General features: G+C 33.4%; 1 long non-coding RNA gene across 3 annotated transcripts in view; it reads right to left on the reverse strand.

Moving 5' to 3' along the window:
* Positions 1 to 25126, reverse strand: part of LOC309666947 — a 98321-nt gene extending 73195 nt beyond the window's left edge. For 2 of the 3 annotated variants that reach the window (XR_014267404.1, XR_014267405.1), the window contains exons 1-2: positions 20104 to 25126; positions 1402 to 17091 (exon numbers count right to left, since the gene is read on the reverse strand). This is a non-coding gene — a long non-coding RNA (uncharacterized lncRNA). Of the gene's footprint in view, positions 1 to 113; positions 17092 to 20103 lie in introns of all 3 variants that reach the window. The other variant, XR_014267406.1, reaches the window with a different exon arrangement.
* Positions 25127 to 26544: the final 1418 nt, after the last annotated feature.

Below are 26544 nucleotides of genomic sequence, written 5' to 3' on the forward strand. Positions count from 1 at the left end.
ATAAAACTTGAGTAGTTTGGATGGCTATTCAGATTTCCCCCCAAATCTCCTAGGGCCTCGTTCCAGCTCTTCCCTGTCTGAATATTTCATTCTTCACCCATCTCCCAAGAGACTGAATTTCATGTTTTTAGGACTGCAGTTCCTAGTTAAATATTCTTGAAGCCTGTCTTTATAAAGATTGACAGGTCATATGACCAACTATTTTTTAGAACCTTTATATTCATCATCTTTATACATAGATAATTTTCTTTTCCTACTATCAGAATCATGGACTTTTAGAACTATATGGGAAGATTTGAGATCATCTAATCAATTCTAGTTATACATGTTAGGAAAATGAGTTTTCTAAGGTCCCTTAATTATGTAAGCTCAGTTGTTAAATGGAGTACAAGTAGTTCAAATAAGACTGTTGTAAGTGATAAATCAGATAATATACTAAAAATATCTGGCCATATTAGGCTACACACACGTACACAAACACACGCCTTTTACTTTTCTTCCTTCTTTTCACATAGAGTGAGTTAGTGGATAAACATGGACTGGACTCTGACTCATGGATCCTCTTTTGACCACAATTCCTAAAATCCTCTTCCTAATTTCTTTCCTGATCTAGAACCATTTCCTCCTTTTTTCCTTTTCCTTTCCTTGATATTTATTTTTCTCTTTGCCTCTTCAATCTTTGCCTTTCTAGTCATATGGGTTTTTTACCCATATATTGTTTTCTGGGATTAATAGCCAGAATTTCAAGAATGCCATCAATATTATATATTGTTCAGTTCTTAATAATCCATCTCAAAGAGATGAGCATAAGGATGTAAATTATATACTATGTGATTTTTATGTTCAAAGATATTCCATATAGAAATTATATATGTTAATAGAGATCATTGATAAGCAAATATTTTCCTTTTGATTAGAGTTACTGATTGTAGAATATTTTTGATATACCAGCTACTATGTTAAGCCTTTTGTACAATCATTTTTTTAATCCTCATAGATTTCTAATGAAATGCATATTTCCTCAGTTTGGAACATTCTGCCTCCTGATTGTCACAGGAGGATTTTCCTCTGGTTTCACCTCAAATATCTCCTCCTCAGAGAAGCTTTCACAATATCTCATCTGAAGAGTGTCCCAGGCTCTCCTTAACACATCATTTACTTTTATTTCTTACTACCTATCATATAAATATATAAAATTATCTTAGTTGCTTACTTGTTATTGTTTTCCCTGCCCTGACAACTGTAATTTAAGCCCCATGATATCATAGATCTTGTCTGTCTTGTTCATTGCTGAATTTCTAGCACCTAGAATGGTGCCGAGTACAAATGGATGTTCAATAATTATCAAATGATTTCATGTTACTTCAACTGAACCAAATCTAGTAAGGTTGATTAACTTACCCAAATTACAGAGCTAGTGAGGGGCAGAATTGGAGGTCATACCCATGTTTCCACCATTTCAACATCCATGTTCCTCACCACAACCTTTGATTGCTCTCAGACTATCTTTGGATTCTACCTGAAAAAGAAAATGAAAACAAAAGCCATTACATTCTTGTGTGTGCCAAGTCAGTGTCACACACTTTCGAATATTCTAGACAAAATTATTACTAAACAGCCATGCATGTTTTCCAGATTCTCATATTTATTACAGATATATTGTAATGATTTAGTCATTAATGGGACATTCATTTCTTCCTTTACTTATTAGGAAATTTCAAGGAGATCCTTTCGATCCTTTTTTCATATTGTGATCTAAGAGTGTGACCAGTTTTTGAACTCCTCTTATGTTTATTCATTCAGTACTTTGTAGCCTACAAAATAAATTATAATAGTTCATTGGTCCAAGAATTTTTGCACTTATTGTTTATGACATACATTATCAGATCTGACTATGGCATTTGAATAATTTGTGAGGTACCCAAGCTTCCAGTACCCTTAAAATAGTTTCTGATTTATTGCTATGACAATCTGGGAGCTGGAATTTATTGGTATTATGTTTTCAACATCACTGGTACTACCACGTTATTACCCAAAGAATTAAGATTTCAGTCCTTGAAGGAGAAAGATGTTGGCATTTCCTTCTCTATAATTCATCCATGAATGAGCATCAACCATTTATGAGGAGAAGGAAGAAATTAGAAGTGTTATCTTTTATCATTAACTGAAAACAGAAAGATACATTATTTGTTGTTTAAAGGGCTTTTCAGTAAATACATTTGTTTTATATTTTGCTGAGTTTTTTTTTTTAAATGGAAATTATGTCATAGAAGCAATTTTATTTTGAGAGTCTTTTAATAGGTAAAATAGAGAAGTTTATTAATGATTAGATATAGATATATAAGGAAGTTAAGTATACCAATTAAAGCAGTTTAAATCTATCTTATTCACAATATTGGGGTGAAAGAAACTCAGAAGACATGTAATTCCAGCTACTCAATTATATAAATATTTTCAATTGGATTGCTAGAAAAAGATTTTAAATGTCATCTAAAAATAAAGGTTGTAAACAAATTACCTTTTAATCTCCTTTTCTGAACATTGATTGATTTTATATAAAAGTTTCATGAAGAAAATATTTTGATATATGCTATTAGGTCATTGTTTTTACATAATTTGTGGTTACTATAGGTAGACTCTGTTAAGGAAGACACAGGCTAAAGGCTACTTACAGGAAATAAAAAGACAAGAAGTTGAAAGAGGCTTCTACTTTATCAAGATAGTCATAATCCTGGAACTACAGAGCATTCAGAGAGATTTAAAGGTTACATTTTACTCTAATTGATATTGAGATTTTTCCTCAAAATATTTTTAAATTTTAAAAATATTTTAAAAAATCTGTATATATTTTAACTGCTTTAAATGAAACTAATGATATATTGTTGAAAACATACATGGAAAACATTTGAAGTATAGCTTTATGATGTAGCATATTAGAGTGTTCTGGGCTTACGTGGCTTTCTAAAATAATTTACAATTCATTAACCTGATTTTACTATGGAGATTTTTTTTTACTTGAACCTCTATTCTTTGATTTTTCTAAAACATATTTGAGAGGTCAATGTTACTACTTAGTGCCTATAATTATATTTCAACATTGTGAGGTCTGCCTCTTTGTGAGGTCAGCAGTAATATTTTATGATTATTCCTGATGAAAATGTTATTTGATATATTTCATTTGTTTTTTAAACTAGTAGCTTTTCCTAGTAGTGAGATGACTTTAATTTATTTAAGTACAAGAATATATATGTTTGCCAGCATAAACCTGAGAAAGCCAGCCATCCGGGACTCGTTTTAAAAGCAGAGTGCTCATAGAAGGTATAGAAGAATTAAGGCCAACCAAAGTAATTTTCATCAGTTTTCTTGGTTCATCTGTATTTAAATAGTAGCCAAACAAACTTTTTGTAGAAGTATTTGTAAAAACTGTTATGGCTCACTATGGGGCCAGCTCTTTCAAAGTGCCTCAATGATAATGTAGGAATTTCCAGGTTATTTGGGATAAATTTGTTTAAATTGCTTATCTTGTCATGGCTATTCTTTTTAAGCTGAAGAGCCTATCTCTCTACCCATGATTGTCTGAAAATCTACTCTTTGCACTTACATCTATAATGCTCAATGTTGAATGTATGCATATTGAAATATTTCTCCATTATGTCAGTAATATTTAGATGTTAAGTGTGGGTATTGTTGGAAGTTCTCTTAAATCATAAAGGTGCTTGGAGATGACATGGCAAACTGAGTTAGTTTTAATGAAAAGTTTAAACACTATAAAGATTTGGTTTATTATACTGATACGTGAGGGGAATCTGTATGCAAAGTGGATCATTTACAGCTTTCACTGAAATTAAAGTTTTTAATTTACCTGTTTAATTTACCTGAAATGTTACCTGTGCATTTCATAGAATTACAAGGTATACCTAAATGAGGTAGAACAATATTGATATTAACTTATGATTCTCCAATTTTATTTTGACTTGAGTCAAAATTTTATTCTGACAATATATGGGAAAAGTAAATAACTGAGCTAAAAATGGTTATGATAAAACTTTGGTGTTCAGGAAAATGTTGCTTACAGTAGTGTTTCTTTTTTTTTTTTAAGAAGATTTATGTATTCATACAAATTGAATAATCTAAAATAAAAGGAAGGCTTAATGATTTTTCTTGGGAAAAATTTCTAAAGCTAGAATTCTAAAAAAGCTCTTTTCCTCTTTTTTAATTGAAGTATAGCTGATGTACAATATTATATGTTAACAGGCGTACAATATAGTGATTCACAATTTTTAAAGGTTATGCTCCATTTATAATTATTATAAAATATTGGCTATATTCTCCGTGTTGTACAATATTTTCTTGTATTATTTTATACATAATAGTTTGTACCTCTAAATCACCTACCCCTATATTGTCCTTCCCTACTTCCCTCTCCTTACTAGTAACCATTAATTTATTCTCTGTATCTGTGAGTCTGCTTCTTTTTTGTTATATTCACTACTGTGCTGTATTTTTTAGATTCCACATATGAGTGATATCGTACAGTATTTGTCTTTCTCTGGCTTATTTCACTTAGCATAATACCCTCCAAATCCATCCATGTTGCTGCAAATGGCAAAATTTCATTTTTCTTTATATGGCTGAGTAGTATTCTACTGTAAATATATATCACATCTTCTACATCCATTTATCTGTTGATGGACACTTAGGTTGTTTCCGTATCTTGGCTGTTGTAAATAATGCTGCTATGAACATTGGGGTGCATGAATCTTTTCAAATTAGAGGTTTTTTTTTTTTTTTCTCGGATATATACCCAGGAGTGGAATTGAAGCAGGGGACAAATCAGAATCATTTATGGAAAATCTCAATGTACATCTTTATACACAAAAAGACTTAAACCAGAGCCATAAATGAGAGCAAGGCCTTTGGAGAGAAACAGACCTGGCTTTGATTTTTAACCTTGTGCCTTACTAAAAATATAAAGCCGGATAATTTTCTCAAAGCCAGATCACAAACTTAAAAGCCTACAATGACCCAGCAAAACTGAAATGAGAAATTGGCAGGATGGGGACTTGGTGATCTGAAGTGTCTGTGCCTCATCCAAACTGGAAGTCACTTGTTTCCATGCTCAGTGTTACTAGATCTTTTGTTCTGAGAGAAGGTGGATATATGTATTTCTGTGTTCAATCCTCTGGTTTTTAAGTTTGGCAAGTAATTAAAATATTCTAAAAATACATCTTTGGCTGAGATTCATCCTGTGGGCACCAGATTGTGTTGTCTACTTTCATATTAATCAAATAAACTTTTATTTATTTCCTCATAAGGAAGAGGATTTTTGTGAAGATTAATGAGATAATGTTAAAGTTCCTGACATGTGGCAGATCTTTAATAATGGTTGGTTCCCACTGAACTTTCCTACTCAGTTTTCAACTTCTTTTCCCTTATCAGTAGAAACAGATAATAAAAGCTGCATCTACTGTGCAGCTTTTAGCTTTTGTGTTTATTACGAGATATGGATTTAGCTTTTGTATTTAATACACTGTGTTTAACTATTCAAAACTATCAAACAGAAAGTATGTTTCCTTTATCAACTTTTGGAAAAAATATTTTCACAAGGTGTCTACATAAATGGAAAAGGCATGGTTTATATAATTACTTAAGCTACTTTAAAGATCCATGAAGTATTCCTTGGCAGATTCTTCCAATCCTTATGGTTACTTAATATCCATATGACAAGAGACATATACATGACGTTAAGCCACTATTAAAGATAATGAAAAAAGTTAAAGAAATGCATGAAGATATAGACACCATAATATTAATAAAAGTTTTCCCATTCTGGTGATTTTTACTTTCTGTATATTTGTGTGTCTCTTTTCAAAGTTTTATGTTGTGTAAATATTATTGATATAATTAGATGAAATAATAAAGCTATTTCATTCAGATAAAGAAATATGAATGAGAACTATTTTAGAAAAATAGATCATAATACATTTTCTATTTGTAATATAAAAGTATTTAATTCACTTTCACTTGAATTAAGCTATAGTTAAAGGAATTGAAGTGAAACAAGAAATTGTTAGAGTAGAATAAATATATTTTTGTTCAAGTGATCTTAATTACAAAAAGATGTGTCTAAAAGTAACAGGATATATATTATTAAGCTATTTTTAAAAAGAAAAAAAGAGGATACACTATATTCAGAGGAACCACTGGATGATTAGGTTGTAATAGTGAATCATAATGTGTGATAAATGTAACTATGACAACTCCTCTGGTCAAATAAATGAACTTCTTTTCAAGTAGTCCTCTCTTCTGAAATTTTTCTCAAGAATACTATCCGTAATATACTTTTTAGATCCAGGAATTTCCTTTGTTACTTTATTCTCTTTGGTTTCTCTCTTGCATTTATCTTTATTGATTACTCATGTCTTGGTACTTCTATCCTTTAATTCCCATCATGTAATAAATATCTAGTACTTTTCCTTTCAATTTCAGCTGTTGTGGTCAGGCTGACTTCCTGACTGTCCTGCAAACCCACTTGAGTTCATTTTTATGTCAGGTAAAAGATTTATTGTTTTTAACCATGGGCCCTGTTAAGATTTACAAAACAATAACATAACCAAAACCCAAGATTATTAACTTTTAAATTAATTGTAAAACTTGAAAGAAACCCTTCAGGCAAGAAGATGAGTTAATATTTTAGAAATTATGTACCAAGGACTACATTGGTACTTAATAAATAACTAATAGACATTTAATATTTGTTGAATAAATGAAAACAAGTTATATAAAAGCCATGCCATAAAAGGAGGGAAGTTATCCTCTTCTTATATTGCTTTAGAGTAAATACAATGTATTATTTCCATCAAGAGGACCTTAGTATGGTGTCCCATACATAGGAAGGAATAAGAAGTAATGTAGAATGTTTCTCTGGTCTATCTGGTTTTGGGGTTCCTGAGGCTTTTGTCTTTGATAACATTAGATATCTTTCAAAAATAAATGGTTGTGCCCCATTGAAAAATGGGCAGAAGAACTGAAAAGACATTTTCCCAAAGAGGATATGCAGATGGTCAACAGGCATATGAAAAGATGCTCAACATCGTTAATCATCAGGGAAATGCAAATTAAAACTACAATGAGATATCACCTCACACCCGTCAAAATGACTATCATCAAAAAAAACACAAATAACAAATGCTGGTGAGGATGTGAAGGAAAGGGAACCCTTGCACATTATTGGTGGGGATGTAAATTGATGCAGCCACTGTGGAAAACTATATGGAAGTTTCTCAAAACTAAAAATTGAACTACCATATGACTCAGCAATTCCACTCCTGGGTATATATCTGAAAAAACCAAAAACACTAATTTGAAAAGATACATGCACCCCAGTGTTCATAGCAGCATTATTTACAATTGTTTAGATATGGAAGCAACCTAAGTGTCCATCAACAGATGAATGGATAAAGAGGATGTGGTGAATGCACACACACACACACACACACACGCAATGGCATACTACTCAGTCATGTTACAGCAACATGGATGGACTTGGGAGAGTTATGTTAAGTGAAATAAGTCAGACAGAGAAAGACAAATACTGTATGATATCGTTTATATGTGGAATCTAAAAAATACAACACACTAGAGAATATAATAAAAAAAGAAGCAGACTAACAGATATAGAGAACAAACTAGTGGTTACTAGTGGAGAGGGGGAGGGGGAGGGGCAACATAGAGGTAGGTGATTAAGAAGTACAAACTATTATGTATAAAATAAGCTACAAGTATATATTGTACAACACAGGGAATATAGCCAATATTTTATAATAACTATAAACAGAGTATAACCTTTAAAAATTGTGATTCACTATATTGTACACCTGTAACTTACATAATATTGTACATCAACTATACTTTTATTAAAAAAAATTGTTGTAAAGCTTATCTGAACTGAGGAAAGGTAAAACTGACCAGTTAGAGTGTTCTGGTTCCACAGCTTTAAATGATGTTATACTATTCTAAAACTGTTTGGTGCTGAAAATATGTTCAACTTCAGTTTATACTTGTTGACTTTTTCTTATATTGATAGACTAGATGAAAAGGAAAGGTCAAAGATGGCAAAGTTGGTCAGCACATACTTCAACTAGAATTGAGCATGTGGGTATGAAAAACATCAGCTGTCATTCTTGGAAATGGAACTAACTGTGGTATTTTAAAAGGTGCATTCAGATTCAATCAATAATGACAGCAAAATCTTATTTCAAATTTAGTTTTATTTACAACTACACTTTTACATTTAATTCTTCTCTGATTTCTGTATTTTTGGGGGGTCTTTCCTTAGTTAATTTAATTATTATGCTTCTCTTGTTGCTTCTTGCAGGGAACTTTTATGAATGATCTAGTTCTGATTTTCAGTGCACACTGTGCTCTTTAGAAAGGTTGGATTAATGTGTGTTATATTTTCTCTCTTTCCATTTCCCGAAGCTTACTATTTTAAAAGTTTTTGCAGCTAGAGAATCTAATGATAAATCACCTTACTTATGAGTAAATTTAACAAATGTTGGCTGGTGGTAATAACCCATTAGTTATTAATGATAAAAAGTCGAGAATATATACTTTATCATAAATGCTCACTGAATTGAGAATGATACAGTCCTGAGAGTCTTACAACTATATTTATTAAAGTGTCAAGTAATAAGAATCCCAGAATGAAAAATGTATTACTTAATTCCATAAGAAATACAAGTTGAAACAAACAATTTTGTATGGCCTAAAACATCTGGCATTAATAGAGGCTATAATGATTTTTAGCTAGCTATATTAGTGTTTTGCTTTTAGTTAAACAGAGGTTCTAGAAATTAAAATGACAAAAAGGAGACTTACATTGCCAGAAAAGTTTATGTTAATTAGTATCTAATGAAAATCTTTCATTTTTCAATGCCAAAATATCTGAGCCAAGATTAAGAGATTTTAAGCCATGATTAGATTATTTTCCAGTCATAAAATGTGTCAAATTGTAACTCGTGTTTATTAATATAGCTCTCATTTTTTATAAACTAGAATAAAGTCCATGTAGAATAGCAAGTAATTTAAAAAACTAAATACAACTCTATAAACTGTGATTTGGAATTTCATTTAGATCTTATTTCTTAAAGCCAAATAAACTCATACATCATAAATTTTAGAATTTATTAAAATACCAGTCTAAAATTGGACAGCTTTTTGATTCTCTATGGAATAATCCAGGTCTCGAAGTAATCTATGTGAGAAAAATATGGACTATTTGAAACATTATGAAAGCTTTATGAAGGTTTATTTTCCAAGAGGAAGTAACCAAATTTAACCTTGTGTATTTAGTTGGCTGAGCAATATTTAACATATATTTCCATCCTTATAAAGATGTATCACATTAAAAAGTCCGACTTTTTGCCAGGGGTGGGATGGTGGTGGTGGGATGAATTGGGAGATTGGGATTGACATATATACACTAATATGTATAAAATAGATAACTAATAAAAACCTGCTGTATAAAAAATAAATAAAATAAAACTCAAAAATTCAAATAAATAAATAAATTGTATAAAAAATTTAAAAAATGAAAAGTACAACTTTTTTGACAATTAGCTTTTATTATAGAAATTCTGTCAATTCTGTTTGTCTCTTAATGTTTTGAATGCTGATAAGCTTAAAGAAAATCTATATTTGAGAGTAAAGTAAATAATTTGAAACAAATCCCACATTCTATTACCATAGATACTCTAGAAATATATTGTATATTATTTTATTATTTCCATCTGCTTGTTTTGGCTTTGGTTTGGTCTTCTATTTTAGCTTCTTCAGGTGGAAGCTTAAAATATTGATTTGAGACCTTTGTGTTTTGTTTTTTGTTTTAATTTAAGCGTTTAATGCCAAAAATTACCCTTTAGGTATTGCTTTAGATTCATTTCATAAATTTGATATGTTGTGTTTTCTTTTTTTACTCAGTGCAAGATATTTTATAACTTCCTTTATGCTTTCTTCATTGGTCCATAGTTTCTTAAAAGTGTTGCTTAAATTATGAACATTTGGGAAGTTTCCAGACATCTTTCTAATACTGATTTCTAGCTTAGTTCCATTGTTATCATAAAACATACTTTGTACGACTTAAATTTTTAAAAATTGTTAATGTTTGCTTTATGTCCCAACATATCTTTGTAGATGCTCCGTGGGCATTTGAAAAGACTATATATATTCTTCTGTTTTGAGGTGGAATGTTGTATAAATGTCAATTAGGTCAAGTTGGTTTATAGTGCTGTTCCAATTTTTTTATCTTTACTGATATTCTCTCTTCTGGTACTAACAATGATTCAAAGAGAATTTGTTGAAATCTCCAATGATAAATATATCTTTCTCTTTTCAATTTTATCAATTTTTGATTTTTATATTTTAGAGCTCTGTCATTGAGTGTATATAATTTAAGATTAACATATATTCTTGACGAATTGACTTCTATATCATTATGTAATATCTTTCTTTTCCTTGGTAATATTTCTTATTCTGAAGTTTATTTTGATATGATTTTAATCATTTCAAGTTAGTTTTGATCAGTGTTGAATAGTATATATTTTCCTTATTTTTATTTCTAATTTATTTGTGTTTTAGTCAAAGGGGTTTCTTTTAAAAATTTTTTAACAGCTTTATTGAAGTATAATTAATTTATAAAAATAAATGTACATATTTAATGTGTACAATTTGATGAATTAGGAAATATGCAAACACCCATGATACCATCACCACAGTCAAGGCAATAGACATATCTAGCACCTCCCAGAGTTTCCCGTGTCTTTGCTTTTTCCTTGTTTGTTTGTTTTTGAGTAAAAACACAACATGAGTTACCCTCTTAACAAATTCTCAAGTGCACAATTTATTGTAACTATAGGCATGATGTTGTATAGCAGATCTCTAGAAATTATTCATCTAGTATAACTAAAACTTTATACCTATGGAAAAACAACTCCCAATTTCCCTCAACACGTTACCTCTGGTAAACAGTATTGTATTCTATGTTTCTATGAGTTTGACTATTTTAGATTCCCAAGTAAGTGGACTCAATGGGTACATATCCAAAAGAATATCGAGGAGCTTTCTGCATTCCCATGTTCACCGCAACATTATTCACAATAGTCAAGACACGAAAATAGCCCATGTGTCCACTGATAGATGAATGGCAAAGAAAATGGAATACTATTCAGCCCCCCAAAAGAAGGAAACTGCCATTTGTGACAACATGGATGAACCTAGAGGACATTAATGAGCAAAATTAGCCAGTCACAGTCACTGTTTAGTATAACAAGTTCCTCAGCTCTTCTGATATACATCAAATTGTGAGATCCACTCTGCTAAATGAACCCAAATAAGTGTTTCTTGTAGAGAACATACATTTGGCTATTTCTTTTTCATCCAACTTGACAATATATGTCTTTTAATTGAAGTGTTTAAACCATTTGCATTTAATGTAATTATTACTTTAATGATAGGACTGGTGTATATCTACCATCTTGCTACTTGTTTTCTATTATCCCATCAGTTTGTCCCTCTTGTTTTTCTTTCATGGCTCTTTTTTGGACTAACTGATTATTTTTTATGATTTTATTTTATCTCCTTTATTGGCTTATTAGCCTTACCTCTTTTTTTTTAAGTGGTTGATCTAGAGTTTGCTATTGCATCTTAAGTTATTATAATTTACCTTCGAATATAGTTTATGCCATTTCTTCCATCTCATCTTTTATGTTATCATTGTCATACATTTCACTTCTACATATGATATAAATCCCACAATACATTATTGGTATTTTCGGTTTGGACGGTCTTCTATCTTTTTAAAGTGAGTAAGCATAAGGAAAAAAATCTTTATGTTTACCTTCATTTTTACTATTTCTGGCACTTTGCCTTCCTTTGTATAAATTCAAATTTCCATCTGGTTTCATGTTCCTGATGAATGAACACTTTCCTTTAACAGAAAAGTAGTGCAGGTCTGCTGTCAATGAATTCCCCCTATTTTCTTGTCTGAGAAATATTTTTAATTTTATCTTAACCTTTAAAAGATTTTGTTTCTCTTTTTGCTGGGTATACAATTCTCAGGAGCCTTTTTTCCTATCAATATTTTAAAAATGTAATTTCTTTATCTTTTGCTTTGTATAGTCTTTGATGAGAAGTCTGCTGTAAATTTTTATCTTTATTCCTCTTTGTAATGTTGGTTGTCTTCAAATATTTCTTCACTACAGTTTTTAATTTCTTCTTTGGGGACTCAAATTTCATGTATATTAGTGCATTTAATATTGTCTTCCCCCTCTTGGGTATTGTATCTGCTTTCTCTTTTCTTTCTATTTTTAGCTTGGATAATTTCTATTGACCTATCTTCAAGTTCAATGATTTTTTTCCATAGCTATAGCCAGTATGTTGATAAGCATGTCAAAGGAATTCTTCATCTCTGATACTGTGCTTTTAAAATTTATGACATTTTTATTTGACTCTTGTTTTACAGTTTCAGTAACACTGCTGAAAATTCCTATCTTATATTGTATATAGTTCATCTTTTCTAGAAGATCTGTTAACATGTTAATCGCAGTTATTGTAAAGTTGCTGTCTGATAGTGCCAACATATGGAACAACTCTGAGTATGATTTTATTGACTGATTTATCTCTTGACAATAATTTTTCCTTTGCTTTGTTGCATGCCTCATAATTTTTGTCTAAATGCTGGATATTATGTATAGAAGAACAGTTGAGACTGAGGTAAAAATTATTTCCTCTCAGAAAACAGCCCATCTCTTCTGTCAGGTTGTTAATATGGAGGGTTGAGTAAATCTTGTCAGTACTTGAGCTGGGTTTGGATTTGGCTGTTGCTACTTAAACCTTTATTCATTCCAGGCTTTAAATTCCTATTGTGGCGGGCTGTTGTTATCTTGTGCTAGGAGTGATGCCTGGAGTGCTGGAGGGTTTTTCTCAGTATTCTTGTTCCACATTCACCTTTCAGCAGTCCTCGATGCCTATGCTACAGAGAGGATATCTTTCAATGTTCTTACCTCACCCCAGATTGCTGTTGATTACTACTCATGTTAGGGGAAGAGGGTGCTATATTATCCTGGTCTAGCCTCATTTTTAGGTAGGATCTCTGCTCCTGGGCCTTGGGAGTAGAGTTTTCATAGTCCAGACTTTCTAACTCATGCCAGCCAAACCCTGCCTTGTATATTTCACACGTCTTGGGTGGGAGAGTGTTTCCTGCTTCTTCCCCACTGGTAGCAGACCTCTGCTTTGTATCAGTGTAGGATCTCAGGTCCAAGAGTTTTACCTGCCCTCTTTCATGAGCAGATTTTCCTTCTTCCCTTTCTACTCATCCCCCAGAAACAGTGGAAGTGTTTATGTCCTGAAGATAGGAGGACTTCCTAATCACTCCCAGAAGCAGATGGGTTATGCCTCTACCCCTCCCCTAGAAACAGGATTTTTGCCTGGATCCTAGGGACAGTAGCACTTCCTGTCTCTATTCCAGCAACTTAATGCTTTTACTTTTTATAAGAGAAGGATCTGAGAAAATACAAAGTTTTGTATCTGTTCCCCAGGTGTAGCTGAACACCTGCATACTGATGTTACTGAGGGAAGCTCTCTCCAGTTTTCTACCATGACCTTCAATTTTCATGGAATTGGCTCATGGAAAAATGTTTGTGAGTGAGTGTAAAATATACTTGTTTCGAGGGATTTCAGTTTTTCCAAACTTATATGCTAGTCCATTCTCAGCCTTTAAGAATTTTTTAAAGTTTAGTGTGATTTATTCTTACCCACTTCTATGGTGATCATCTCATCCTCTCATGCCTTGCCAAAGGTGAAAATTTGTGTGTACTGTTTCTCCTCAGAGAGCTTGTCACTCTTTGGAATTCAGAGCATTTGCTTGCCCTGCAACTTCAGCTCTCCTACGGAGTAAAGAAAATGTAGATTTTGATTTTTTTTCTTGTTGTTAGGGTGATAGCAACATTCTCTTGTGGTTTTCTGAATCCTAAGCAGATGCAGAACCTCCCTGAGTCCCTATAGTTGTTTTAAAGCAGGCTGTTAGCAGAACAGATGCATTAACTTAGTAGAATTAATCTTAGCAGAAAAGCAATAAAACATAGTACACCAAATTTGAGACTTAAAGAGTACTAAGCATAACTTTAAAATAATTACAATATTGAAATATGGTCAATAAAATTATAGAGTTGTACATAAGAAAACTGGCTATTGGTACCTGGAATTGTTAATGCAAATAATGAATTATGTGACATTTCATATATTTCTATGGTTATATTCATAACAAAGGTATTAGTTATATCATGTTGATCAGATAAGTTTCTTGGAGGAAGTAGAATGTAAATTTTATATTAAATGATATGTGACTTGAATTAGGCAAGAAAGAGGGATGGGCAGTCTGGGTGAGAAAAACAGCAAGTTCAAAGGCATGAAAATAGAAAATGAGTAGTGAGATTATGGCATATTAGAAAACTATAAAGATACTAGCTTTGTTTGGTTTATCTATATCTGAGGTTGGCAAACACAGCCATAAGCCACATTCAACCTGCAGCCTGTTTTTGTATGACCAGTGAGCTAAGAATTGTTAAAATTTTTAAAAGGTTGCAAAAAAAGAAAAACAAGATGCAAGAAAAACAAGAAAGATAAGAGATAAAAGAAGTTGAAAAGGAGGAGGAGACTGAGACTATATGTGGCTTGCAAAGCCTAAAATGTTTACTATCTGAACTTTCACAAAAGAAGTTTTCCAACCCCTGATCTGTGTAGTTTTCTTATTGTTTGTTATTCTATTACAGAGAAATAGAAATCCCCCTTGAATTTTCAAAATTTATACTAAATATAATTGTCATATTATCTAATTCCTCCCTAATTTGCTTTCAATTGATTTATTGAATTAAACTTATAATTATACTTTGAACTACTATATTTTTGGACAATCCACAACGTGTTTTTTACAGTTCTAATTCATTAAATGTGGATTTATAATTTAATAGATCACATATTGCTATCTAGTTTTTACATTTCCTTTTCCTTTGTTTATTGGTGAGCCAGATACAACCATAATTTCATTTTGCAAATTGCCATAAATCCATGATGTACTTAAGGGGTTTGACAGGACCTGCAAGGAAAAGACAGGACCATGAGATGACCATAATGTATAACAAATTGGTGAAACAATAGATTGACACTGGATTGTTTTCCATGAAGATAGTTTTGACTTTCTAATTTCTTCCATGTCCTTCCTTTTTTTGTTTTTGTTTTTTTTTTAACTATTCCTATTTGCCATCTTCTATCAGATGGCTGAGACAACCACATCAATTAGACGGGGCTGATCATCTAAGCCCTTTTTCTCTTCTCTCTCTTTCTGTTTGATGGTGACAATGCTCATTCATGCACCCTCAGAAGATGTGTGGTTATAAGAAAATAAAAAACTAAATCTGATATTCTGATTTTTTCAGGTACTGATTTTTAAAAATTAGTTTAAAACAAATAAAGAGAGTGTCATTTGGATGATAATTGTGGGATTTGATTAAAGCATTTCACACTTGTCTCCATTTTAATGGACAATCGATAACTATTTAAAAATAACAAATTATGTTTTCATAAATATTGCTTAAAATTTAACTCTTATGTAGTCATATCCTCAATCAAAAACGTGTTCTTAACAAATAAAATATATCTTACAGTATGCTTTTAACTGTTTCACCTGCATCTTCAAATATGCCATAGAAATAACTTCATGGGGAACTTCAGTTTGTTATATGAATCTGTTCAGGGTTTGGCATGCAGAGGGCAGAAAGACCAGGAACATTACTTTCTGACATCTGTTGCTCTCAGCAAATAGATACCAAAGCACAACAGGAAAATACCTGCTCTTTGTTTCAGATATTTTAGAAAACAGCTTAATAGTCTGAAAGCCAAATCAGATATTGTTCAGTCCTAGAGGTAAAGATCAAAAAGATAATGTAACAGTCAAAGTAAGAATAAGGACAAAAAGGAACACGAGTTTGTTTTTATTGGTCTTCTTTTATTAGTGGATTTTACCCAAAAATTTCATAACAGGCTTTTTGCCAGTTCATTCCTTGGCTCTGTGACTTTGATGATTGCTGGCACCCCCATAAAACTAATGGACTTCATGGTGAGGAAAACTGACTCGTTGTTAAGAAAAAATGTTAAGATAAACTTGGTAGGTTTTCTTTTAAGACATAGAGATTTAAACCTTGGATTAAAAACACAGCAGAGGAAAAGAAAACACATATTTTGACATTCAACTTTCAGATGTGGAGACCTCAAAATTATATTAGCAACAACCTGTTAACTAATGGTCATTGTCCAAATATTTAGGAACAAATCCTTCAGGCTTAGAAAATTACTAACATTTGCTTCTCAACCTTGGGGTCAACAGTAAAACTGCACATTTCCAGCCTTCATTATTTTCAATCAAGACATTAATTAATTTATTTTTTACTTGGATAAAGAGGTATTAGTAGAAAATAGTATTGTATAATTCTAAAGATCATTTCTAAGAAATGATTGATTTATGCTATTGACTAAATTGTATCCTTCTGAAATATATACATTGAAGTCCTAACCACTAATGTTACTTATAGAGATAGAGTCTTTTTTTTAAAGACTTTTTTTCATATGGACCATTTTTAAAGTCTTTATTGAATTTGTTACAATATTGCTTCTGTTCTTATGTTTTGGTTTTTTGGCTGCGAGGCATGTGTGATCTCAGCTCCCCAACCAGAGATTGAACCTGCTTCCCCTGCATTGGAAGGTGATGTCTTAACCACCGGACCGCCAGGTAAGTCCCAAGAGATAGAGTCTTTTGGAGATAATTAAAGTTAAATGAGTTGATAAGGATGGGACCCTACACTGATAAGGCTGTGGCCTTATAAGAAGAGGAAGATCTGTGTGTGTGTGTGTGTGTGTGTGTGTGTGTCTCCTGCATGTGAGAACACAATGGGAAGGCAGCCATCTGAAAGCTAGGAAGACAGATCTTACCAGAAACTGAATCCTGCTGGACCTTGATCTTGGACTTTCCAGCATCTAGAGCTGTGAGAAAACAAATTTCAGTTGTTTAAACCACTCAGTCTATGGTATTTTGTTATGGCAGCCTAAGCTAACTAAGACAATTAATTTGCATCCTGTAACTGCCTTAATTTTATCCAGGATATATGAAAGTAAGTACTTCCTTGAAATACTTTAAAAGTCTGCTCCCAAAGTAAAAAAATCCAGCAAAGAAGATAATAGCCTAGAGATGTTGATAATTGATCCTGCAGTTAAATCACCTTTCAGAACTATTCATACCACGAAGTGCAACTGCCTTTTATGGTTAAGGGTGAGCATAGCATGGCTTTCCTCCTTCCAACAGACCAGAACTTCTTAGAAACATATTTTACTATTTAAAGTTTAAGGATCTCTTTCAACATGTGCACTGCAGATATTTAATTGGATAAAGACTCAATATTATGTCCAGTAAGTCAAAGGTTATGTTAGGATATAAGCTCATAACTACCTGAAATTTTCTTTCCTCTTTCTCACTGTGTTTCAACTATGCAATGTCTTTCTTTGCTTCAAACAAAGTTTCCAATAGTTTATCTGATCTTTGTTCTATTTGTATGATTTGACTTTATGATAATTAGTTTAACTAATATTTTGCTTTCTTTTTTGACTCTGAAAAGTCTTACCAAATTACCTGTGAAATAATAGTTACTCTTTGGCCTCAATTTTATTTATACGCAGGGAAGAGAATGTTAGAAGAGATGGAATTTAAGGGTGTGAAAAGATAACAGCATGATGCTGCTTTGGGCATATGGGCCTTCCTCTAACTCAATTTCAGTTTGTAAGGATATCTGCATATTGTCAAATAACTTTCAGTTTCTAATTATGAATTATGGAATTAGTGAATATGGTATATAGTTCATGCTTAAAATGTATGATAGTAAATACCAAATGGGACTTGTTTGTATAAATGAACGTATGGAATCTTCAGGCTGCGGGAGAGTCAACTCGGGAGCAAAGAAATTTGCTACTGTTTAATCACTTTATATCCTGGATGATGAAATCAAGATGTCTCCCATACACCTGTTTATCACACGTGATCATGTTCTATGTGCCAGAATGGTGTGATGGTGGGGGTGGAGTGATCTGCATCTCTTTTTGTTTGTTTGCTCAGTTAGATTTCAGTGAACTTTGACTGAACTTAAATGCTTATGACTACTGAGAGGGGCCTGGTGGCTAAAGTATCAAATACTCATAAGAAAACTGCAAATAATGCCTTTCCTTTTCCTTCAAATACCAGCAGGATGGAAGAGTTGTCTTTTGAGAATAGTGCTGTCAGAACACAGCCTATCTCAGTCCTGTTATCATACCCACTTGGGAGACATACTTAAATGCTTATATATCTGTAATGGGTACACTAGATTTTTTATGCCTCCATTACATTACATTATTGGGTAGTTTTCCCTATGTTTGGTCCTGGGATTGAATCATGAATCTGTAATCTGAGAAGGGACGTGAGAGGGAAATTTTGGCAAAAAAGGGTAGGGAAATAAAAGAAAAGTTCACTTCTTTAGTGGATTGAGGGGGAGGAGGGAATAGGGTTAGCGAGATCAGATGGCAGTGTTATTTTGCCATGTTCCTCGCCCAGTTTGAAGCCTCTCACCCTCAAAATCCATTCTCAGGGAGGGGTAGGGGCTTGTAGAAATATCTGGACATATATACAAGGTCTCTAAGAAGACCAGGGAGAGTGAATTTCTTTCTCTAAAAAGACTAGGGAGAGCTGCACTTTCAAAGGAGAACTCCCAAAAGCCAGATCAGTCACGCATGCAAGAGCAGACCAGAGGAGTCTCACCCCAGCAGAGACCAGGCAGGAGTCCCAGGTCTCTTTCTGCTGCACCAGTGCCCACCCCAGACCTCTGTGGGGATGGTACAGATTCCCTCACCCAGTCAGATGTCTTCTGAACAGAGAAGGGTGAGGTGCCCAAACTCTCAAAGACTGATCATTTTCCTAAAACTCTAAGCCATCCAAAAGATGCATTTAAACTAGGCTAAACACAGCTAAACTTCAAATAGTCCAAGTATTTGAGTTGAAGGAGACGGTTTAAAGTAGAAGAGACTGAGATTTTGTTAATCAACAATTGCAAGGTTCCTTGTTACCAAGAGGGCTTAGGAAGATTATGTTACCTCTAGTAATTGAGGCAATAAATTTATTTGCATATCTGAGTACAGTGTGAATAAAATCACAATTCTGATATGCATGACTGGCTATTAATAAAATTATGAATATTGCATGGTCCCTTTTCTGAGTCATGTTTCATTTATCTTTTTTAAACATATGATTGACCCCTTTTCTGAGTCATGTTTCATTTATCTTTTTTAAACATATGATTGACCTAGCTTTATGCATATATTGGTCTATGAAACTCTCTGAAGTAAAGAAATATTTGCATTGACAGAATACATTTTTCATATTTTCTTAACCCCAAATTTTAATGTACTTATACATTTGAGGTGATTTGGAAAATTTCTTTATTTTGTTAGATGTTAAGGAATAATGTGGCAGAGAAAACACTGGACAATGGATCAAAATACACGTGTTCTACTGTCGACTTTGTCACTCACAGCTATGAGGGCCAAGGCAAGAGCACTAACCACTCTGATTATCACTGCTTTATCTACACTATAGAAACAATCATCTTTCATATTCTATTTGTGAGATGGTTGTAAGAGCAAGTTAAAAAATGTTTGTGAATGTATTCTGAAAATTGATATTGATTTTATCAAGGCAATATGAAAGTATTATTTAATGAAAAACTTTTTGATTCTAATTTATCTATCTAGTGTTTAAAAATTTTTATTTTGAAATAATCTCAGAACTATAGAAAAGTTACAAATATAGTACAAAGAACTCCTAGAAGTTTTCTATTCAAATTTACCTATTTTTAATATTTTACCATATTTTCTTTGTTCTCTCATATATATCCATATATTGTAAACATGCATATAGTTTTTCTGAAAAAATATTCTAAATAACTTGAAAGTACATTTATTATGCTACTTTACCTTTTAAAACTTTAAAGTCCACTTCTCTTTCTTCTTTCTTTCTTTCTTTCTTCTAACAGCTCATATTTTTATTGAAGTATAGCTGATTTACAATATTTTATTAGTTTCAGGTGCACAATATTGAATCACTAATCAATATTTTATAGATTATAAAAGTTATTATGGTTTAAACATATTTAAAGTTAAAGTCATTTAAAGTTATTATGAAACAATGGTTATATTTCCCTGTTCTGTACAATATATTCTTGTTGCTTCTCTATTTTATACATAGTAATATGTACCTTTTTTTGTTTTTTTTTTAACATCTTTATTGGAATATAATTGCTTTACATTGTTGTATTAGTTTCTGCTGTATAACAAAGTGAATCAGCTATATGTATACATATATCCACGTATACCCTCCCTCTTGCATCTCCCTCCCACCCTCCCTATCCCACCCCTCTAGGTGGTCACACAGCACCGAGCTGATCTCCCTGTGTGATGCAGCTGCTTCCCACTAGCTATCTACTTTACATTTGGTAGTGTATATGTATCAATGTTACTCTCTCACTTCGTCCCAGCTTATCCTTCCCCCTCCCTGTGTCCTCAAGTCCATTCTCTATGTCTGTGTCTTTATTCCTGTCCTGGCCCTACGTTCATCAGAACCATTCTTTTTTCTTTTTTTTTAGATTCCATATATATGTGTTAGCATACGGTATTTGTTTTTCTCTTTCTGACTTACTTCACTCTGTATGACAGTCTCTAGGTCCATGGACCTCGCTACAAATAACTCAATTTCATTTCTTTTTATGGCTGAGTAGTACTCCATTGTATATATGTGTCACATCTTCTCTAACCATTCATCTGTGGATGGACACTTAGGTGGCTTCCATGTCCTGGCTACTGTAAATAGGCCTGCAATGAACATTGTGGTACATGACTCTTTTGAATTATGGTTTTCTCAGGGTATATGCCCAGTAGTGGGTTTGCTGGGTCATATGGTAATTTTACTTTTAGTTTTTTAAGGAACCTCCACACTGTTCTCCATAGTGGTTGTATCAATTTACATTCTCACCAACAGTGCAAGAGGGTTCCTTTTCATCCACACCCTCTCCAGCATTTATTTTTTGTAGGTTTTTTGATGATGACCATTCTAACTGGTGTGAGGTGATACCGCATTGTAGTTTTGATTTGCATTTCTCTAATGATTAGTGATGTGGAGCATCCTTTCATGTGTTTGTTGGCAATCTGTATATCTTCTTTGGAGGAATGTCTATTTAGGTCTTCTGTTCATTTTTTGATTGGGTTGTTTGGTTTTTTGATATTGAGATGCATGGGCTGCTTGTATATTTTGGAGATTAATCCTTTGTCACTTGCTTCGTTTGCAAAAATTTTCTCCCGTTCTGAGGGTTGTCTTTTCATCTTGTTTATGGTCTCCTCTGCTGTGCAAAAGCTTTTAAGTTTCATTAGGTCCCATTTGTTTATTTTTGGTTTTATTTGCATTTCTTTAGGACGTGGGTCAAAAAGGATCTTGCTGTGATTTATGTCAGAGAGTGTTCTGCCTATGTTTTCCTCTAAGAGTTTGATAGTATCTGGCCTTACATTGAGGTCTTTAATCCATTATGAGTTTATTTTTGTGTATGGTGTTAGGGAGTGTTCTAATTTCATTCTTTTACATGTAGCTGTCCAGCTTTCCCAGCACCACTTATTGAAGAGGCTGCCTTTCCTCCATTGTATATTCTTGCCTCCTTTATCAAAGATAAGGTGACTGTATGTGCGTGGGTTAATCTTTGGGCTTTCTATCCTGTTCCATTGATCTATATTTCTGTTTTTGTGCCAGTACCATAGTGCCTTCATTACTGTAGCTTTGTAGTATAGTCTGAAGTCCAGGAGCTTGCTTCCTCCAGCTCCGATTTTCTTTCTCAAGTTTGCTTTGGCTATTCAGGGTCTTTTGTGTTTCCATACAAATTGTGAAATTTTTTGTTCTAGTTCTGTGAAAAATGCCATTGGCAGTTTGAGAGGGATTGCATTGAATCTGTAGAGTGCTTTGCGTAGTATATTCATTTTCACAATGTTGATTCTTCCAATCCAAGAACATGTATATCTCTCCATCTTCTTGTATCATCTTTAATTTCTTTCATCAGTGTCTTAGAGTTTTCTGCATACAGGTCTTTTGTCTCCTTTGGTAGGTTTATTCCTAGGTATTTTATTCCTTTTGTTGCAATGGTAAATGGGAGTGTTTCCTTAATTTCTCTATCAGACTTTTCATCATTAGTGTATAGGAATGCAAGAGATTTCTGTGCATTAATTTTGTATCCTGCTACTTTACCAAATTCATTGTTTAGCTCTAGTAGTTTTCTGGTGGCATCTTTAGGATTCTCTATGTATAGTATCATGTCAACTGCAGACAATGACAGCTTTACTTCTTCCTTTCCGATTTGGATTCCTTTTATTTCTTTTTCTTTTCTGATTGTTGTGGCTAAAACTTCCAAAACTATGTAGAATAATAGTGGTGAGAGTGGGCAACCTTGTCTTGTTCCTGATCATAGTGGAAATGGTTTCAGTTTTTCACCATTGAGAATGATGTTGGCTGTGGGTTTGTCATATATGGCCTTTATTATGTTGAGGTAAGTTCCCTCTATGCCTACTTTCTGGAGGGTTTTTTATCATAAATGGGTGTTGAATTTTGTCCAAAGTTTTGTCTGCAGCTACTGAGATGATCCTATGGTTTTTATCCTTCAGTTTGTTGATATGGTGTATCACATTGATTGATTTGCATATATTGATGAATCTCTTTGCATCCCTGGGATAAACCCCACTTGATCATGGTGTATGATCCTTTTAATGTGCTATTGGATTCTGTTTGCTAGTATTTTTTTGAGGATTTTTGCATCTATGTTCATCAGTGATATTGGCCTGCCATTTTCTTTCTTTGTGACATCTTTTTCTGGTTTTGGTATCAGGGTGATGGTGGCCTTGTAGGATGAGTTTGGGAGTGTTCCTCCCTCTTCTATATTTTGGAAAGAGTTTGAGAAGGATAGGTGTTAGCTATTCTTTAAATTTTTGATAGAATTTGCCTGTGAAGCCATCTGGTCCTGGTCTTTTGTTTGTTGGAAGATTTTTAATCACAGTCTCAACTTCAGTGCTTGTGATTGGTCTGTTTATATTTTCTATTTCTTCCTGGTTCAGTCTCAGAAGGTTGTGCTTTTCTAAGAATGTGTCCATTTATTCCAGGTTGTCCATTTTATTGGCATATAGTTGCTTATAGTAATCTCCCATGATGCTTTGTATTTCTGCAGTGTCAGTTGTTACTTTTCTTTTTTCATTTCTAATTCTATTGATTTGAGTCTTCTCCCTCTTTTTCTTGATGAGTCTGGCTAATGGTTTAAAATTTTTGATTATCTTCTCAAAGAAACAGCTTTTAGTTTTATTGATCTTTGTTATTGTTTCCTTCATTTCTTTTTTATTTATTTCTGATCTGATCTTTATGATTTCTTTCCTTCTGCTAACTTTGGGGTTTTTTCTTCTTCTTTCCCTTATTGCTTTAGGTGTAAGGTTAGGTTGTTTATTTGAGATGTTTTTTGTTTCTTGAGGTAGGATTGTATTGCTATAACCTTCCCTCTTAGAACTGCTTTGCTGCATCCCATAGCTTCTGGGTCATCGTGTTTTCATTGTCGTTTGTTTCTAGGTACATTTTGATTTCCTCTTTGATTTCATCAGTGATCTCTTGGTTATTAAGTAGTGTATTATTTAGCCTCCATGTATTTGTATTTTTTACAGATTTTTTTTTCTGTAATTGATATCTAGTCTCATAGCATGGTCGTTGCAAAAGATACTTGATATCATTTCAATTTTCTTAAATTTACCAAGGCTTAATTTGTGACACAGGATATGATCTGTCCTGGAGAAGGTTCCATGAGCACTTGAGAAGAAAATGTATTGTCTTGTTTTTGGATGGAATCTCCTATAAATATCAATTAAGTCCATGTTGTTTAATGGGTCATTTAAAGCTTCTGTTTCCTTATTTATTTTCATTTTGGATGATCTGTCCATTGGTGAAAGTGTGGTGTTAAAGTCCCCTACTATGACTGTGTTACTGTCGATTTCCCCTTTTATGGCTGTTAGCCTTTGCCTTATGTATTGAGGTGTTCCTATGTTGGGTGCATAAATATTTATAATTGTTAATATCTTCTTATTGGATTGATCCCTTGATCATTATGTAGTGTCCTTCTTTGTCTCCAGTAATTGTCTTTATTTTAAAGTCTATTTTGTCTGATATGAGAATTGCTACTCCAGCTTTCTTTTGATTTCCATGTGCATGGAATATCTTTTTCCATCCCCTCACTTTCAGTCTGTATTTGTCCCTAAGTCTGATGTGGGTCTCTTGTAGACAGCATATATACAGGTCTTGTTTTTGTATCCATTCAGCCAGTCTATGTTTTTTGGTTGGAGCATTTAATCCATTTAGATTTAAGGTAATTATTGATATGTATGTTCCTATTACTTAATTGTTTGGGGTTTGTTATTGTAGGTCTTTTTCTTGTCTTGTGTTTCCTGCCTAGAAAAGTTCCTTTAGCATTTGTTGTAAAGCTGGTTTGGTGGTACTGAATTCTCTTAGATTTTGCTTGTTTGCAAAGGTTTTAATTTCTCCATCAAATCTGAATGAGATCCTTGTTGGATAGAGTAATCTTGGTTGTAGGTTTTTCCCTTTCATCACTTTAAATATTTCCTGCCACTCCCTTCTTGCTTGCAGAGTTTCTGCTGAAAGATGAGCTGTTAACCTTATGAGGATTCCCTTGTATGTTATTTGTTGTTTTTCCCTTGCTGCTTTTAATATTTTTTCTTTGTATTTAATTTTTGATAGTTTGATTAACATGTGTCTTGACGTGTTTCTGCTTGGATTTATCCTGTATGGGATTCTCTGTGCTTCCTGGAGTTCATTAACTATTTCCTTTCCTATGTTATGGAAATTTTCAACTATAATCTCTTCAAATGTTTTCTCAGTCCGTTTCTTTTTCTTTTCTTCTTCTGGGACCCCTACAATTCAAATGTTGGTGCATTTAATGTTGTCCCAGAGGTCTCTTCATTCTTTTTTCTTTATTCTGCTCTGTGGTAGTTTTTCCACTATTTTGTCTTCCAGGTCACTTATCTGTTCTTCTGCCTCAGTTATTCTGCTATTGATTCCTTCTAGAGAATTTTTAATTTCATTTATTGTGTTGTTCATCATTGTTTGTTTGCTCTTTAGTTCTTCTAGGTCCTTGTTAAACGTTTCTTGTATTTTCTCCATTCTATTTCCAAGATTTTGGATTATCTTTACTATTATTACTCTGAATTCTTTTTCATGTCGACTGCCTATTTCCTCTTCATTTGTTTGGTCTGGTGGGTTTTTACCTTGCTCCTTCATCTGCTGTGTGTTTCTCTGTCTTCTCATTTTGCTTAACTTACTGTGTTTGGGATCTCCTTTTTGCAGGCTGTAGGTTCGTAGTTCCCACTGTTTTTGATGTCTGCCCCCAGTGGGTAAGGTTGGTTCAGTGGGTTGTGTAGGCTTCCTGGTGGAGGGGACTGGTGCCTGTGTTCTGGAGGATGAGGCTGTGCCTGTGTTCGCCTCCGGTGGTGTGTTTTGGGGTGTCTGTGACCTTATTATGATTTTAGGCAGCCTCTCTGCTAATGGGTGGGGTTGTGTTCCTGTCTTGCTAGTTGTTTGGTAGGGTGTCCAACACTGTAGTCTGCTGCTAGTTGAGTGGAGCTGGGTCTTAGCGTTGAGATGGAGATCTCTGGGAGAGCTTTCGCCATTTAATATTACATGGAGCCGGGAGGTCTCTGGTGGACCAACGTCCTGAACTCAGCTCTTCCTCCTCAGAGGCACAGGCCTGACACCTGTCTGGAGCACCAAGCACACACGGCTCAGAAGGAAAGGGAGAAAAAAAAGAAAGAAAGAAAAATAAAATATAATAAAATTATTAAAATAAAAATAAATATTAAAAATAAAAAAATTAAAAAGTAATAAAAAGAAAAAAAAAAAGAAAGAGAGCCTACCAACCAAAATACAAATCCACCAATGACAAGAAGCACTAAAAACTATACTTAAAAAAAAAGAGACAGAACCCTAGGACAAATGGTAAAAGCAAAGCTATACAGAAAAAATCACACAGAGAAGCATACACATACTCACAAAAAGAGAAAACAGAAAAAAAAAATCTATATCATTGCTCTCAAAGTCCACTGCCTCAATTTTGGGATGATTCATTGTCTGTTCAGGTATTCCACAGAGGCAGGTACATCAAGCTGATTGTAGAGATTTAATCCGCTGTTCCTGAGGCAGCTGGGAGAGATTTCCCTTTCTCTTCTTTGTTCGCACAGCTCCTGGGGTTCAACTTTGGATTTGGACCCGCCTCTGCGTGTAGGTCGCCTGAGGGTGTCTTTTCCCGCCCGGACAGGATGGGGTTAAAGGAGCAGCTGCTT

The sequence above is a fragment of the Balaenoptera physalus genome (assembly GCF_965194825.1).
Source record: "Balaenoptera physalus genome assembly, chromosome: 9".
NCBI lineage: Eukaryota > Metazoa > Chordata > Mammalia > Artiodactyla > Balaenopteridae > Balaenoptera > Balaenoptera physalus.